A 19,585-nucleotide genomic window follows, 5' to 3' on the forward strand; every position below is an offset into this window, starting at 1 on the left:
CCCCAGAGAAATCTGGTAGATCTCCCTGCTTATTTGGACGCACAAAGCTCCACGGCAATACTGGCACATTTCTGAAATAGCTGATGGCAATAGCTGATGGCAAGCCATGCTTATTTATTTGTTCAGGTCTACAGGTTCAAACTGCCTCAGCTAACTTACTTGGAACTAATGCCATTATAAATGTTTGTAAATGTCAGAGATTATCCTCTTGGTTGATTTTATATTACTTACTCTTCAGTGCTTTAAAATGATACAGTGCTGTCCTATGTAAAAGTAGACTTTTTCCAAGCACATGCAAACGCACCAAATTCAAGAGTTTCCTATTGTTTTGAAGTTTCTCGAATGGCAGAAAAAAACACCATCCTGCTTCCAGAAAGGAAGATTCATTGTCCTTCCATTGCATTTACTCAGGAAAAAAAATCTGCAACTAATAATAACTTTAGATCGCAGACCTGGGAATGTTAAAGTTCTTACTTATCTATCAGGGAACAGGCATAATTAAATATTTAATTTGTAGTATGCACTGAGATTTCCTGCAATTCAACCTCTCTTCCCCAGACTTATGAAGAGAGGAAGATAGAGATACCAGTAGCACTTCCTAGGAGTGAGGCCAATGTGTTTGCTTTGAAAACATTCCCCCCACTATTTTGTCTCTAAAATGCCTTTTAGAAGAATACTTAGAAAGGGAAAGCTTATGAAAATTAATACAGAAATTATACAAAAAGTTGTCCAGGTCAGGTAATAATACACTCACTTTTGTCATAAGCAACACCTACCATCACATAATGGATTCAGGCTCAGTGCATATTATGCTCTATTTTTATTTCTGAATTTTAGGTACACTTATATTATGCTTTGCTTGAAAGGTAAAGTAATACCTAAGAAGAAATAGGGGCCAGAACTGTCAAAAGACACAAAACCAAACCTTACTTCAAGCACTAAAAATTACACAGCTCTTCTGTACTCACAAACAGAATGAGCCTTACTAGTTAGAAAATGGGGCTATATCCAAGATATAACAATAGGAATTCATATATTCAAAATTTGTGCACTTTTCTGCTTTTCCCTCCTTTTATATTCTTCAAAAAAAAAAAAAAACAACTTGCCTCTTACCCTAATAATCAATGATGCATATCGCTGTAAATACTCAGTAACACACCACAGCACAACAATCCAATTTTTAATCCTAAAATAATGTGACCAATAATCTAAATAGCAGCACATTTATTTTTCTGTCAGACCACTTAAAGAAAATTAGGTTGTACAAAAACAAAAAGTAGCACTGGAAAAAAAACACGAAGAAATTACTTTGAAAGAGCACATATGGAAAAACACTTTTACCATTTTCAATGGCCAAAAATTTGCATTAATTTTTGGATTTATCAGCTAAGGACTAATGTTGGTGATGATACTAGATATATTCTAGAAATAGGAGCCTCACTGTTTGGAGAGGGGAAATGAGGTAACAAACAGAGAGAAATCAGGGGAACTAACTTTGAAATTATGTATTTGCCAAGAGCATTGAGTGTTCCTATATTTGAGCAAAACATCCTACTAAACCAATCTCACTGCAACATATACTTCTCGCTAACTAGGCACAGCTTATGAAAATCTTGAGACTGATATACTTCGTTACATTCAGTAAAGCCACTACATAGTCCAAAGTAATTCCACATTCATAAAATTTTCCCATATGGAAATTCTGTTTACAATGGCAACATTCCTAATCTAGATACCCAGATGTTAAAAACAGTCCTTTGTGAATACAGTTAATTCCATTCTAAAGTACAGCTTATATTATGATAGCAAAAGAACTCTTTCCTAGTATAATATAGGTTTTTTTTGGAAGATGTGAGGTGTTCACCAGAAAATCTTTTTATGTGATGACAGAAAGCAATACTTCTGACATCCAAACATGATAAATATGCAAGACACAAAATAATTCTTTATTGTTGCCTCGTGAATGAATGAGAACATGAGGTTTTTTACATGCTGGATGAGTTCATAATATCTCCCTTATGGTTTATTTGAACTTTTCCAGAGAAGAAGAATGATTTGCCTGGCCACATTTTATTACTTATAGCACAGATTAGAAGGAATCTTCCTTCCTCCCTGAGACATATTGCAGGTCTCTGCCAATCTCTCCTGAACAACCCTTCTTTTGCGGGAGTCTTTCTTCAAAAATGGCAAAGGTGACCCCATGTAGATGAGGGATGAGATGCAACAAAAAACCTTAAGCATCATTAGCTATGGAGATCACACTGTTTTAGGCAAACTATCAAAGATGAGCAAGCAGTCTGCTGGAATGTTCAATGTACTCTCACCAAATGTTAAGTGCAAGTTAGGAATATGTCTATGAGAAATGCACATTGCAGGATCAGCACAAATGCCTACCATGCATACTAATTCAAAATGCCTTCCTAAATTCATGGAAAAGCACATTTCTCATTTGTTTCTCTGAACAAGAATTGTTCTATACAGACAATAACTGATATTAAGAACCTTCCCAGGGACCGCTAGTTTCAACATACTATGTAAATGATGGAATTCATAACTTTTCTCCACCTAAACTGTAATTATAACTCTTCTCTGTGATATAGCCACAGACAATCCTTCTCTGCAAGGAGACGATCCTAATCAGGTTAATCTGAATTTTAACATTGATTTGCATACGAAAAATACCAGGATCCTGACTACTTATGCATAAAACAGGAGTTATCTGCCTCTAAGACATTTCCCACATCGGTACTGATCTATCACCTTGCATGACACTCCCAGCTTCCGAATTGAGCTTCTGAAGTGGTCTGATTTTCACATCACTGTTCCAAAGTCAGCAGCTATTACCCATAACTAATATAATATGAGAACACTCCTCAATGTCCCACTCTTCAAATGCCCTTAGTAATTGCCGTCATTCAATATTTAGAACTATGCATGCTGAGAAAACGTAGTTCATAAGTATAGTGTCTGTCATGCACAGAGGTTCCTCTCAAACCTTTACTCTTGAGCTCTCAGAGGTAATATGAGCTCTGTGAATGCAAGTGCTTCAAAACAAATACATTTCAAAACAATGTTTTCTTCTACAGAGAACATCCTTGAAAATATAATAGAAGGAATTTTGACCAAATTGCCTTCTGTTTGCCTGCTGCCAGTTAAAGGTAGATCATGCTCAGTTCACATCACTTAAGCCACTCAAGTAGGCCAACATCCCATTAGAGTTACTCCCGAGCTCTGCAGCTGACTTTGCCAAGACCGCTCCAGATTACAGAAGAGGAATACTGACAAATAATGACACATAATCACTGCTTGTTTTCTTCAAGGTGTGTTCTCCTGCTGACCTGTTCTTTCTTTCCCAGTGTCAAATATTTCTTTTACGACAGCTCTTCTTCTGTAACAGAGTCAGTTAATATCCTATTTCCCACTGGGCTTAAATGCAAGCAGGCTGATTTTGCTGCCCTTTCTCACATAAATGGCACTTTGTCACATAAACAGATCCACTGAATCTAGTAGTACTTGTACAGTAAGGTGAAATTGAGTCAGGGTGACAGAATTGAGCCCTTCGTGTTTAAATAGGGCTTAATTCTCAGGTACACACCACTACTGCCTGTTTACACTGCTCCGGCAGCATAAAAGGATCTTGAAATGGGTGCAAATACAAATGTTAGATCAAAACCAGGCCCACCCCACACACATTTTTGTGTATGCGTACTGCAAAGCCAATAGCAAGGTGCACAGTGTAAATGATGGAGGCACAAGTGGTGTTCCTGTGCACAGAAGACAGACAATGAGTGACTGAATGGGTGTGCATGACAAAATGTCGTCAGGAGTAAAAGCAAGTCAGTGCTCCGCTCCTTTGCCAGAGGTTCAAATGGCCAGCCACAGATCCTTGCACAGAAAAGGGGGAAAGTAAAATGCCCTACAACAGGGGCAGTGGCCACTGGCAGCCCTTAGACCACCAGTGGAAGTCCCTGAGACTATATGAGCTTTCCTAATGCTTTCTATTACAAATTTTATAAAAAGTCATATTGGTCTATCATAAATATTGAGACATGACTGGGGTTCAAAGAACCATGGCTCAAAACTCAGTAAGAGGAAGGCATCACTAAAAAAACGGAAGCACCACCTGAGAAAATTGGCTCTGAAGGGAATGAATTTATTTTCTACCAATGATATGCAATGTTTATTTAGATGAAGGCAAAAGAGTTAAACATGAACCAAATATACGGTAGAAACATAAAAGTGTCTACGCTTTTATAGGCTTCTTTCCTATAAAAGACCGACTTCACCTCACCTGACTTCTCAGCACCTTGAGGTGAGAGAAAGCATTAACAAAAGCGGTATTTTTGCCTCTACCCTGAAATCTTGAGACTGTGACTTGGTCAGTCAGCTGAGTGAGCAACTCACCATCCTCCACCACCAAATATTTGACAGGGTGTTATTTTATCAGAGCTAAGAAGCACTGATGTCTCAATTCATTGCGGAGAGTTTCTGAAGGTAGAAGTTGTCTTCTCAGTCTGCAGACCACAGGAACAAGAGTATCTAAAGAAACCTTTGAAAAATTATTAAAGAGGAAACCAGTCAATTTCCATGTATGGTCACTGTCCTTGAAAGCCTCCTCTGTTTGCATGAAGGGAAAAAATAGAGGATATTAGATTGTATTAAATGCAAAATTATATGTATCAGTGTCTTTACTCTGCATTGAACGATGTATTTTTTATATTCTCTAGTAGAAATAATTGAATGGACTCAAACATAATGAAATAAGTTAAACAGAAACAGAAGAGAGTTTTGCAAGAACTAACATGGCCCCATTTATTTAACAAGGTCTCTTCCCTTTTGGGGATGTTAGCCTATCTAAAGATCAGGTTAATTTTGGTTTGCTTTAGTTTTTAAAGAGTTTTAAAGAAACAGAAAAGAAAGTAGGCAAAAAGAAAAATATGAATTGTTTAAATGTTTTAGGAAATGGCCAAATTTTCAGATGATACTTAATTGGAAGCACAGCAAATTACGAGAGAGAATGCAGAAGAGCTTTAAACTAAATCCTCAAACAGACAGCATATGCAGTTAAATGGGGACAGATTTAGAATGAGACTGACGGGGGGAAAAAACAAACTCAAAACTTTTTCTGTTGAACAGAAAACATAACACTAAGCTAAGAAAATATGGAGAAAGAGGTTAAAGACTTCGTAAAAGCAAATGTACATTGTTAACAACTAATACGTCCACACATTTTTTCTTGCAAAAAGGAAAGTTAGCTCTGTAAATGGGACTAGTTAGTGCAGATTCAAATTCTGCTTTCCTACATAAAGTTATAGTTTATAACAGGATATGTAGTCTCCAGTCTTTAGGGAAAAAGTAATTTTGAAGAACGGTGGACATACTGCAGATGAGATAGAAATCTAGAAAGTGTTAAAGTAGAACAGCTATGAACAGGATCTAAATGTCTTGAAAAATAGCCAAATTTTCCCAGTGTGATTAGATCCAATTAGTGCTAAGCTTTCATTAGAAACCCGTTTTTAAAATAAATGATGGGTAATTTATTACACACTGTCCCTTTTTTATGATGCCTTTATAGAACAGCTGGGTGCTTTAAATTTATTGCCTTTTATTAAAAAATTCCTATTGAAAATATATGAGCTAGCTTGTTGCACCTTTCAGCACTAACTCAGCTACAGGAAGACAGCAATTTTGTCACCCAGGAGAAGTGCCTGAATTATTGCTCTGCTCTCGGTGTGGTTGATCCTTCATCTAAGTAAATCTCACAGGATTCATCAGCAAATCACACAGCATGCTCTATTCAATACCTACCACTACATTATCTTTCAGGGATCCACACTGAGATTTCATTAGTCCTATTCCCAACTTTTAAAAGTTACATTCAGAGATTGCTTGAATCTTTCTTTCCTTTATGGGGACTCTTAACTTCAGACATGAGACTTAAAGGAAGGCTCAAGTACATTTGTGAAAAACCTGAGGGGAGATGATAGTTTTTTTAGACCACCCAGAAAGCTGGGATGCTTCATCCTTTTCTTTAACCATCCTTTTCTTAAAAATCGTACATAACAATAGGGAGTTAGCACAGAAAAAGCCAGTCTTCTAATTTAGCACAGCTTTGTGACAGCATTATTCTTTCACTGTTGGAAAGCAGAGGGAAATGGTACCCACACTCTAATACTTCTGCAGAGGTTGCTGAGATATCTGTAGAGATTCACACAATGAGACAGATATTGTAAATTACAAAACAGTACCTCACTGAAAAACATAAAGAGGTATTTCTGGAAGTCAGAGTGAGAACAGTCAGTCTTTCAGTGCATTTATCTAAGCAATCACAATTCACAATTCAAGGCAACAGAAGCAGTAAAATAAGTATAACCAAAGCAACTCACTTGCCACTTGTCTAGATACTTTTAATAAATAATGTGGGCATTTTTTTTCCTAAAGAAAGAGTCCTGATCTGTTGATTTTTGCCAACACATTTTCTTTCATAAGCCCTGGTAGTGGACAGGCTATATAATATTCTCTGCAATACAGAACATACACACACCTGCTGGGGTTAAAGGCATAGATGGACCTTCACCTATAAGTCAATCATGTCATGGTTAGTTACTGTTTTCCTCATTAGCAGAACTGGCTGTAGAGCAAGCATCTGGTCCAGACACATGGATTTTTAATAAGACATGGCAATAATTTGTCTTCCAATTTTCCATAACATCCAAATATATCACCAAGAGCACAGCCTAGAGTAACCCTTCTGCTCTGTATTTTCCCTCTGGGGAAAAAAAAAAATATATTTAAGGTGTCCCGGTTTCAGCTGGGATAGGGTTAAATTTCTTCCTAGTGCTGTGTTTTGGATTTAGTATGAGGAGAATGTTGATAACACACTGATGTTTTCAGTTGTTGCTAAGTGCCCTCCTAGTCCAAGGACAGCTCCCGTGCCTACTGACTGAGCTAGGTACACAAGATGGGAGGGAACATAATCAGGACAGCCAGCCCAGCTGGCCAACGGGGTATTCCATACCATGTGACGTCATGCTCAGTATATGAAGGGTAGGCGTGATCCAGGAAGTACCGATCGCTACTTGGTTATCGGTCAGCGCGGGTGGTGAGCAATTGCATTGTGCATCACTCATTTTGTATATTCTATCATTATTTATTATCATTATTTTCCCTTTTCTGTTCTATTAAACTGTCTTTATCTCAACCCACGAGTTTTTCTCACTCTTACCCTTCCGATTCTCTCCCCATCCCACTGTGGGGGGCAGGGGCAGTGAGTGAGCGGCTGCGTGGTATTTGGCTGCCTGCCAGGTTAAACCACGACATAAGGCCACAACCAAAAAGGGAGCACAAGGGAGGGCTCAAAAGCTGCAGCTAAAAAATTTATGTACAGCTTATAACTGTTTGGTGATAGAAATGTGATAGTTACATATTTAATTTAAGTCTGTACCATCAACTTCAAGAGATCTTGGTGCTAGCCCGGGCCTTTGAGCACATACAGCACATACCTACCGCTGTTCACCTGTAATTCAACACTGGATCCTTAAGTCACCTTTCTCAAGGGAGGTAGAAAGTCCTGTTATCCATTTTATTGACTTAGAAACTGAAACAGAGAGCTAAATAACTAATTTGAGACCCTGGAAAGAAAAGCTATCAAAGACAAGGTTACACTGCAAGAATTTGTGGGAAGTCTGTGCTCTGAGTAACGGGAAACGCTGCCTTCTGCCTTCACAGTAAGTTTCATCACTAACATTTTCAGTGTGAATATTTAACATCCACTAAAACGTTACATTCTCCTCCTTTGTTTTTTTCATAGGAAGAGCTTCCCAGAATACATAACGTTTTGTCTTCTGTTCATCTCTGCTCTTAATCTTGTAGCCACCAAGGAAAAGTTTAACCCACATGTCATTTTACTTAGAGTTTTTACATTAATTTCTTCTCTGGGCATATGAATAAAACCAAGACCCAACCATTTCTGCAGGGGGGGACAACCTGGAGTTCAACATTTCTGAACAATACTACATGGACAACCTGTGCAAAATGATCCAAAACATCTCCAAAATGGTTATCTCAGAGAAACTGAAGTCCTCTGAAAATGCTTTTTTCTCTGTATGGGCTATGAGGGATCCTCCTAGACAACCACCTCAAATATATATTTAGATGGCTAAACATGGAAGAAGAAGCCTTGACCCCAAGTGGGTATTGAAAGACACTCCACTGAAGTGAGACTAGGCCAGATCACAGCAGAGTCTAGTCAGCAAAAAGGACAACTTTCCCTACCACTGTACATGACTTACTTAACCCACGTTAACTACCAATTTTCTCTCTGCAATGAATCCCCGACCATTGGATACCAGTCTCTGGTATCAGTTGGGTGGTATCGATCCTAGCAAACTTTTTTTATGATGTAAATACCTAACAGGAACGAGAATGAAACAATCAATTCCTTTCACATAGACCACTGAACAGTCTTCTGGCAATAATGACTTCAACCCACTATTGACATGGCTGGAAAAGGACTAATGACTTAGATAAGAAAGACTCTTTATGACACTGGCAATCTTTTTGCCCTCTACTTGCCCCCTCCTACAATCTTTCTAAAACTTTAATTAGGGAAGGAGGTTAAGGAAAGATGGTTTGTAATGCAGTATTGGATCCAGTGCTTCAAAAACTTCAGCTTTTAACCACATTTCATTTTTAATAGTCATATCCCAGATTATTTATTTTTCAGACAGCAGCTTAAGTCATTTGAACAACTTTGTGAGCAATTTCCTTTACCCCATTTCTTCAGACATTTGCAGTAATTTCATAGGTACCAGCTCTTTACATTATTTTCTAGCTCATCACTTTTACTATCATTTTGACTCAGAGCTCGTTTCTTTGATGTACAATAATTTGTTGTGAGAACACAGGATATCAAAGGACAGAAATATCTTCATCATCTAATGTGCAGCATGATCTACATGTCAGAAAGAAATGGTAAGGTTATTATTTATGCTTCCTCTCAACCATCTCTCTTGCACAAAAGTCAGATTGCTACCATTCAAATTACAGCACACAATTCATTTCACACCAAAGAAACTCCATTTAATACCAGGCAAGGAGAATTCATACACTGAGCTTTGTGGTGTAAAATCTTGTATTCTACATTGTACAGAGTAAGAGAAGTCCAGCTCCCTTTGTCACATGACTGTTCTCTGCTCTTTACATTAATTTGTAAAATCATCCAGAACATAAGATTTGGGCCCTACATGTAACAATTCTTCTATTTCTCTTTTCCTTGCTCTGGTTTATTTTTGCTCTTTCCTACTTCTCTCTTCCTCTTTGGTGTGAAAGAAATCTGATTTAGTAAACAAGACAAAACTTCTGTTCATTTCACTGTCAACCCATGGCAGGTTTCTGGATCTTGGGCTGGATGCTAAGACGGCATAGTGTGCCTGTCATTCCAACTCGTGAAGCTGCAAGCTAAAAATCAGCACCAACAATAAGAAGTGCAATGTCAGCTTTTGTTGTTCTCTCCCCTTTTGTGTCTATTTGTCTTGTTTTGCTCCCAACAAAGCCATATGGGAGCAAAAACTTAGGAAAAGCAATAGCTTGAATCCACCCCAAACACATTTTTCTTTTTACAAAAAGACATTTGGTAAAGTCTTTAATACCAGCTACAATATAGTTTAACAGGAGGAAGAACTTTCTTCTAAAATCTTTTTAAATACGAAGGAAAGCAATTAGGGGACGCTGGTGAAATGAAAACTTTTTACCTTTTATTGTATTACGTATTTTTATAGTTACAGGTTTTTTAAAATGTATATTTCAAAACCTCAATAAATTACATTTCAAATGCTCTAACTACTTTTGTTCTTTTTTCTGTATCTCTATTAAAAGATTAAAACAATTTTCAGTGGCAGTTGTGGACTCAGTGGACTTAGTACGCCAAGGTCTTCATGCTGAAAGTCCGAGTCCTTAATATCACACAGTGAGAGTGTCAGGCTAACACATCAGACCATCTAGGAACACTTATTCCATTGAAGTTAACACCATAAAATTAAATTGACTACATTTTTAAATTATGCAGGTAGTATGCATTTGTGGGGATGTGGGTATTCATGCCTGTAGTGACAAAAGGCAATATTGATTGCTTATTAAAAAATGACCATTTTAATATTGACTTTGTTCCATCATATCCTATATTTCCTTAGAAATATCTGCGACAGTTCTGATAGCAAAACTCCACCAGATATTTGCTTACCTTTCTTATAACCGCCCTCATGTTTCCCATCTCACCCTATACTTGCAATGCCTGATGTTTCTATTACATCCAGCCACAGCAACGTAGTAATTCAAAAGGCATCCTAAAAATTGCCTTCCTCCTCAGCGCTTAAAAGACATTATTCATTCATCCAACTGTCTGATTTTCCCCTTCATTTAAAATTATTGAGTTTTTGGGAATGCTGCAATATGCTAGTGATCAGTTGTGTCCAGGTTTCTAGGTGAAATGACATTTCAGCTATCTATTATTACCTCTAAGCTGTGGTACCTGGAGCCCTTCCCAAGTGTTGTGTGAGGGTGTGAGACATGGTGTGTCCTACTGGCATGCTGGGACCACCCCACCCTGTGCTTCCCTCCCATACTCTTACATTCACTGGAAAATAAGACATGTGGGCAGTTCAAAAGGAAGGGATGGGCATTCCAGCCACTGGGACCGTGTCCGGATGACAGCGAGACAAGTAGTGCAGAACACACTGGGCAGTGGACTTGCCTCTCAGTTTCTGCGATTGGGGGTTTCCTACCACTAAGCGAAACTTGCTGCAGCTGAGATCGGCTGAGGCATTCCCAGTAGAGCTCATCTCTCCTAAAAGAATCTTTTCTCTCTAATCATCCATCACAATAAATACTGTTTGATAATAAAAAAATTCTATGGCAAGGCCTAAAATGAGTGATTGATCTTCATGTGATGACCCTTGTTCTCTCATCAATTTCTGCCTGAAATATTTGTTATCATCACTTGTTTCATCCTGTTCAATATAAAGTTACAAATCCATCCAGAAAATAATGATGTTTTTCAATGCGTCTGCAAATGTTTAGCACAATTCTGGGCTCTGCAAGGTAGCAATAATAACAATCACTAAACAGTAGCCTCCAGCCTTAGAACAGCCCGCAAATGTTAATGCTAAATTAACATGACAGTGTGCACACACTCTTGAATTGCAATTCACAAGGTAGAGTTGAAATAGAAAAAGACTAAAAGGCTAAATAAACAGAAAGCAATAGATAGAGTCCTTCTGAAGGACAGAGATTTTTTTTCTTCTTCAAAACCAAAAGTCCAAATTATCTGGTGTTTTTTACCATAAACAAAATACATTATTGTACAATATTCATCTAAAAATAACTAACTACATGTTGCTACTTCACAAGAAGAGGGTAAGCGTATGATTCTATCCAACTTTACATGCAAGGATGTCAAGTATAGCAGTATTTCAAAGTCTACCTCTAACAGAGAAAGAAACACTGCTAGAATTTTGGCTGGCTGAACACAAGCTGAGCACAATGCGAAAGCTCACTTAAGTGTGGCAGTACTGAAGACTGCCACCCTTGCACTTACTGAAGCACAGGGTGTGCTCATTTCCATATCAATGCGCCACATGTTTCTCTAAGACAAAGCTGTTTCACACCACTGCTGCTATTTGAACTTTGGAAATAAAGGGAAAGGTTTCTGTACGATTGTTAAAAACAATGAAACTCACATCCTTTGTGCACAGGATACAGTTAATGAACACTGCCCTTTATAGGGCTGTATTAGTGATTGTGTGCAGAAGGAGCATATTGTAACAGAGCTGTGTTGTGCAGGAAAGACAAGCATCGCTTTAAATTCAGAACACAGGGTTGTGCAAGTAATAGGGATGCCTTCCAGATTTAGAAGAAGATTATATTCACTGTAACTTTGTTAGCTTGCTTAATGAGCCTATAGCAAAGCCTGGGAATCAACAGTAAAGTGAAATTGAAGTGATTTGTCCAAGGTCACACAGAAACCCATGAAACAACAATCTGTCCCATTTGTGTGTCCGTTCGTGTTTTAACAAGACCAAGTTTCTTCTTTACCCCACAGAGAAAGAAATATTTCTGAGACCTCTCACAAATCAATACTGAAATACATTGTGCCATACAAAACAGTAAGCTGTAGAGCATTAGGAGGGAAACCCAAAACCTTCTACAAAGGCCATAACAAAGGACCAAAAGTTTTGCCATGTCAAATTACAACGCAGGGTACCACCATGTCCCAAAGGTTATTACTGGGAAAGAACCACCTCTTCCCTGCAAGGAAAGTGTTTCAATGATGTAAAACAAAGAACATTTACAACCACTTCTTCTAGCTAAGAGCAAACTAATCATTTTTAAACTTGAAGCTTCAAATGCATGTAATGAAGTCATTATTGCACATGAATATAACTCCTCAATCAAAATGTCTGAAATCTCTGCCACAATAATTTTTAGATTGAAACCATGTAGTCTACTATTCAATTAACAACAATTCTTTATTCTCTACTCCCTGGGTTTTCCTTACAATGTTCTTTTCTTTTCACATTGATTACAGGGAGGAAAAAGAAGAAAAGAAGAAAAAAAAAATCTTATTTAGAAAAAAAGTATCAGAAAGTACATTCAAAGATTACCTGTCAACTTGCAACAAGATGAATTTTATTTCATCACTCAACAGCAAATGAGGAGCAAATTTTGCTCCCATACTATTTGAAGAGTAAATGCTTTTAAGAAAACATAAATAGAAACTATGTCTGGTATCTTTTTATTCTGCAGCAACAGCAGGATGGCGGGTCTCTAAGCTCAGAAGGGTTGAGGTTGCAAGGGACCTCTCAAGATTGTCAAGTCCAGCCCCTGCTTAAAGAAAGCAGGGTCAGCTACAGCAGGTTGCTCAGGGCTGTGTCCAGTCAGGTTTTAAATATCACCAAGCAACTACCTTTCTGGGCAACCTATTCCAGTGTTTGATCACCCTCACAGTAAAATGTGCTTTCTTATGTTCAGATGGAATTTTCTGTATTTCTGTTTGTGCCCTCTTGACTCTGGTCCTGTCACTGGGCGCCACTGAGAAAAGCCTGGCTCCAACTTCTTTGCACCCTCCCATCAGGTATTTCTGCACATGGATAAAAGACCCATGAACCTTCTCTCCTCTGGGCTGAACAATCCCAGCTGTCTCAGCTTCTCCTCATTGTCAGATGCTCCAAGCCCACAATCATCATCATGGCCCTTTGCTGTACATACTCCAGGATGTCGACATCTCTCTTGTATTGGGGAGCCCAGAACTGGACACGGCACTCCAGATGTTATTCACATTAGCCGCCTTTGCCGCAAGAGTACATTGCTGGTTCATGTTCAGCTTGGTGTCCACCAGGACTCCCAGGGCCTCTTTTGCAAAGCTGCTTTCCAGCTGGTTGGTTCCCAGCCTGTACTGGTTAGCCCATTGGGTTATGCCTCCCCAGGGGGAGGACTTCGCATTTCCCTTTGTCGAACTTCATGAGACTCCTACCAGCCCATTTCTCCAGCCTGTTGAGGTCCCTCTGAAAGGCAGCACAGCTACCTCGTATATCAACCACTCCTCACAGTTTTGTATTGTCCACAAACCTGACAAAGGTGTACTCTGCCATCATGAAGGTCATTAATGAAGATGTTACTTCATTGGTTTATCTGTGAGGGTGTCATGTGAGACAGTGTCAAAAGCCTTAACTAAGTCAAGATAAACAACTTCCACTGCTCTTCCTTCACCCACCAAGCTAGTCATCTCATCACAGGAAGTTATCAGGCTGGTCAGACACGATTTTCCCTTCCTAACTACTACTCTTGACCACTTTTTTGTCCTTCATGTTCAGAAACGGTTTCCTGAATTATTTGCTCCATCACCTTCTCAGGGATTAACATTAGGCAGATGCACCTTCTTGTCATTCTTGAAATAGGAAGTAACATTTTCCTTCTGCCAGTCCTCAGGAACCTCCTCCGACCTCCACAACCTTTCAAAGATGATCGAGAGTGGCCTTGCAGTGACATTGGCTTACTCCCTCAACATTCATCAGCATATCCCACCAGGTCACTGGACTTCTGTATATCCAGTTTGTTTAAACATTCCCCAATATAATCCTTTTCCCCCAAGGCAGAGTAAGTCTGCCTTGCTCCAAACTTTCCCACTGCTCACAGAGGACTGAGAGTCCCTGAAAGTTGATTTTACCAGTCAAAACCAAGGCAAAGAAGGCAGGGAAAACAGGACTCCAGTGGAATATCATAAAGTCTACCTATTGTCAAAATTACATATTTTGTTCTTTTTCCAGAGGGTACCCAGATATCAACGAGTCTTTAGTTGTCAATTTCTAGGACAATTTTGCCCAGGCATCAATACAATCAATTATCAGAATACTTCTGTATATTCTTATTTATTAATGACACACCGTTATTAGCAGTTGGTAATCGTAATTACTTGTGTATTTTAAAGCCAAAGTAAGATATACCCAGCTTGGACAGGGGCTGAAAATGCTGATGGTGAGGATAAAAAGGAAGGAAGAAGGAAGGACACAACGTGCTAGAGATCTGCCACAGGACAGAAGCAAATGTAATTCTCATATTATTTCAAAATCCACACTTATAGTTCATTCATCTGAAAATACTGGCCGTAACATCTGTGAGCGTCTCTACCCAGAAGCAATCCCTGAGAGAGAAAAATTTCCTATAACTCAAAGCAGACTAGCCTCTGACACACAGGAATTTTTAACTCCTTAGAGGTGGCTGCTTCTGCTTTCTCACTTGAGGACTCCCGTTTAAGAGAAGCACACCAGGCATAACTGAATAGAAAGCTTTTAAGTCCCATTTGTAGCTCAGGGAATTGCCAGAATAATACACAGCAGCTGAACTATACCTGTGAATCTGGTATTCCACAAAACGTCTGTTAAGTCTATTTTTATTCCATAAAAATTCTATTACCAGGATACCACCTTGAAACCAATTTAGGTGTAAAACTGTATTACAAGTAAAGTTTATGGCAAGCATCAGAAGATAATATATAGATGTTTCCAGGCTGAGAGTAATCAGTTAGGAGACAAAGGGGCAACAGGTATCCCACAGCTGAGTGTTTTGGACAAGGGTCAAGTCTGAAATTCAAAACCTGAGCTAGAACAAAGTCCTAGAAACCATAAAAGATCCAGAGCTAACAAAGAACTGGACTTTGGGAGAGCCTAGTCCTCAGCATGCTACTTCAAACTCTGAACAAGGAGTGCAGGCTTCCAGGAGCCCGTACTGCACAAGCGAGATGCCTCAAGCCTCAAGCAAGCTTGAACACAGCCAGCCACAGAGCAGTGAATCACAGAAAGTCAGACCAAACCTGCAAAGGGCCAGCCAGCAATGGAGTTTAAATCCCATTTCTTATCTTTCCGTCAGTGCTTTTTGACCACTGGATATCTGAAACTGTGTAGTACGACCTCCCAAGGACAGGAGCTCTCAAAGGGTATGTATAAAACATCAACTTTTTCAGCACTTTAAAAGCCAAGGTCCCTCTGAACATGTGCTGAAGTAGCATCTCACAGACATAGGAAGTATTAAAATACAACACACACACACACAAATACAGTATCTATGAAGTGGAGACACATTAGAATGACATGGTTAACTGCTTAAAGTATTTCGGGATCATAACTCAGGATCTGTTTGCCCATATTTTATGAAATTCCCAGTTTCAATGCTTATGCTTACTTTCAAAATATCCAGCTGTACTTCTTTAAAGTTGTGTAGTTTTTGAACCTGGAAGGAGACCCCACCTGGAACTCTGTGTCCAGCTCCACCATCCCCAGCAGAAGACAGACATGGACCTGTTAAAGCAGGTCCAGAGGAGGTCCACAAAAATGATCAGAAGGATGGAACACTTCTCCTATGAGGAAAGGCTGAGAGAATTGGGGTTGTTTAGCTTAGAGAAGAGAAGGCTCTTATAAGAGCCTTATAAGAAAGATAAAGAGAGACTTTTTACCAGGGCCTGTAGTGATAGGTCAAGGGGCAATGGTTTTAAACTGAAAGACAGTAGGTTTAGATTGGACATAAGGAAGAAATGTTGTATGATGAGGGTGATGAGACACCAGAACAGGTTGCCCAGAGAAGCTGTGGATGCTCCATCCCTGGAAGTGTTCAAGGTCAGGTTGGATGGGGCTTTGAGCAACCTGATCTAGTGAAAGATGTCACTGCCCATGGCAGGGGGGTTGGACTAGCTGATCTTTGAAGGTGCCTTCCAACCCAAACCATTATAGAATTCTAGGATTCTAGAATTACAGAAACAATTGCCTTTAGGAGAAACTCCGTCACTTCTAATGCTGAAGACTCTACAGCTGAGAAACAAAATTGGCTTTTTTGCCATAAAACAAATATCCTCCAAGTTACAGATTTCACAGTATCCTGAGAAAGGCCCAAATCCCATTGAAATATAATGGGATTGGATGCCTGAATTCTTCTAAAATACAGTGGAATTTGAGTGCCTACATCCAATTGAAATGTAATGAGATCTGAGTGCCTAAATCTCATAACCTGATTGAAAATCTACACTCAGTGTTTCACATAATCATGAGGGCAGGTAGGACTTTGAAAACATATCGCAGTATGCCTCAATTAGCACAGCAGAAGCTACATTTAATTCAATAACTGATTATTCCAGACTTCTCACCTATAGGATTATTTGTATTCTTTTTTACAACAGAAGATGGAATTGCTGGACCACTAGTGTTACACAATTAGCAGTTCCTGCACTCTTCTTCCCAGCAGAGAAAGTGCTGGGAAGTTCACAGAGGTTATATAAAGTTCTTTTATGCTAATAGACTTTTCTGATTCTGCAAGCCCTAGCCCCTAAACAAGATTAAATTAAGCTAGCTAACCAGCTAGCATTAACAAAAATCATGTCTTTGGCACAAAGGATTATGATGGCCTGACAGATTTTCATCAGGCCTATAATATATACACCAATCCTCTGGAAAACCAAATAACTAGTGGATGGAGGCAGAACATGGGTGGCATCTGGTACTAGTAAGTGCAGAAAAAAACCCAGCAGATACTTTCCAGTCTCTTACACATTTAGTAACTAGTTTTGTTGTCCTTTCGACTCAGCAAAGGTGAAATGCACGGTATTGCCACGGGGTGGCTCATCTCGACTGCAATGGAAGCCACAGATTTTATGCTTACGCAAGCAGCTGAAGCAAGGCAGTCTCAAAGCTTTACGGATTGCTACAGCCGGAGTACACAGGTAAGAACAATTATAAAGAGAAAACCAAGAAGGGCACAGACCCAATTTTAATCTACCTTAATCCTGCATAGTTTCCCTCACCCCAGTGAAGCAACAGTCATTCCTGATGACTTTGTGGGCGGATAGGGCCTTGTGACGTGAAGGCACTGAGCCCACATTCCTCAGCAGCCAAAAATCCCACTGACTTCCTTGGAATTTCCAAATGACTACAGAAATGCAGCCTCACGCCTTTTTCCTATACCTGCTCACCGTGTCAAAAAACGTCCAGTTGTCTTCAAAGGATTTGGGATCGGATTCTTGCTTGATCAACACTGTCATAGTGAAAACTGACCTCACTATCATTGGAGGGGCTGTTAAAAATTTTATGTTAACCTGTACAGTAAATATCATGTCACGAGCTGTTGGGATAGCTGACTAACAGACTGAAAAACATGCATTTGTAACTATCAAATGTTTCTAGAGGTGAAAAAATCTCATTTGTTTTTAAAAAGTAGCTTGATATAGGTAGAAAACTTTAAAAATAACTATTTACAGTAAAAATATAAAAAACCACAGAATATACAGCTAAATTATTGTAATGCTCAGACATGTTCAACTACTATAGAAAGAAGTGTCCTGAACAACTGGAAGTTAGGATTGTTTCTAGCAGTTTTTTCTCCTCTGCCGCTATATATTAGAGGACATGTTCATCTTGAGTGAGACAAAGTTTGAAGTTCATAATAGTTATATGCTCAGCCTATCAGGTTTGGCAGTGCAATTTTCAAAATGCAATTGATTAAATTTCCTCTGATTTAATGCATTAATATAACGCATTTCAAAAAGTCAGTGTATTATCTCTTCTGAGTACTACATATTTAAAACAGAATTGGGAATTTAAAGAGAATTAGATCCAAAAAAGTTCCCTGTGGCATGGCTTCTGAACTAGTCATTCACAAATGCTTTTCAAATCTATTAATTCTACTCATGATGAATGCTAGCTACCCTGCCAAATCTGAGGAAATTGTTTGAAAGACCAACATCCATAAAAACCACTAAGTCCAAAATTAATTCCAAACAGTCCGATGTACTGCTTAAACAATATGACACAGGAAAAAACAAAGAACAAAATTCCCTAAGACTCGAAGAATATAATTCCAGCAGAAGAATTACACTCAGGTAACAGTGGTACACTGTTACACTGGTACCACTCTGGTACGCTCTGTGGTAACAGTAGCCCCCAGAGCAGTATTATGTTGACAAGGGTAATGCAACCGGCCTATGCTACCGTTTGCAATCACAGGTCAGATCACCTTACCAGAATAGTTTTGCTACACTATTTGTGTGCCCATGCCCTGCAGAAAAGTATCAGGTTTACTATAAACAAGCAGATCAGTTGTGCAGCATTTGAACAAGAGGTGCAATATTCTTTGGAAGCATCTAACAGCTTCCAGACCCACGAACACGAGACAGATGTCGAGCGGCAGTCACAGCTACTGTTCTAGCAAGCTGCTGACACCCTGAAATCCCAAAGTGTTCAACTACCTTCCAGATAAAAGATCCAAAGGGGAGAAAAAGGCAATCCCAGAAAGCCAGCTGTGTGGTAAGCTCCAGATGAAAACTCAACAGAAAGACTTTCTCAGAAATTCTAGGTATCACATTTTTATGTGATGTATAAAGAATACAAAATATATAAAGGAAATGTGCCTTTTAACACAAGTTGTGCTGTGTTCATTTTCTCCAGAACATCATATTCCTGTTTACCCACCTAGGTCACTATGAGATAGTGAGACACTGTTTTATTCTCCCACTATTTAAGAACAGTGATTTCCTCCCCCTCTCTCACCCGCCCACCCCGGCATATCCATGAAATTTCACACGGCGTTCCACTACGACACCTGTTACGCCGCCGTTTGAAAACACCTGGCGGTACAGCAGGACTTACGGCGGTGTTACGTGAAATCACGTCAACACCCCGCACTTGACAGAGTTCCTGGAGTTTCCGCGCCCAGGAACCAGGAGGGCCAAGTCCTGCCGCCCTTCCCTGCGTGCCCTCGGGCCCCTTTCCGCCCCGCTCCTTCCGCCCCTTCGCGGCGGGGAACCCGGCGCTCCCTCCCCGCTCCCCCTGCGCGGCTGCCCGGAGGCTGGAGGCCCAGGGGCGGCCGAGGCCGGCAGCCTCCGCGCACCGCAGCAGCGACGGCCGCCGCGGAGGCCCAACCGCCAGCAGGGCGCTCGCCCGCTCCCCTCAGCCACTCCCGGCCCCGCGGAACTACAGGTCCCAGCAGGCACCGCGACACCAAGGAACTACAGCACCCGAAATGCAACGCGGCCGGCTCCCGCCGTGGGCGG

General features: G+C 39.8%; 1 long non-coding RNA gene across 1 annotated transcript in view; it reads right to left on the minus strand.

Moving 5' to 3' along the window:
• The window catches only part of LOC142078680 (uncharacterized), a 46,316-nt gene that overhangs the window by 25,937 nt on the left and 794 nt on the right, over positions 1 to 19,585 (minus strand). The gene's annotated exons all lie outside the window — the stretch shown is intronic.

Source organism: Calonectris borealis, chromosome 2, assembly GCF_964195595.1.
Source record: "Calonectris borealis chromosome 2, bCalBor7.hap1.2, whole genome shotgun sequence".
NCBI classification, from domain to species: Eukaryota; Metazoa; Chordata; class Aves; order Procellariiformes; family Procellariidae; genus Calonectris; species Calonectris borealis.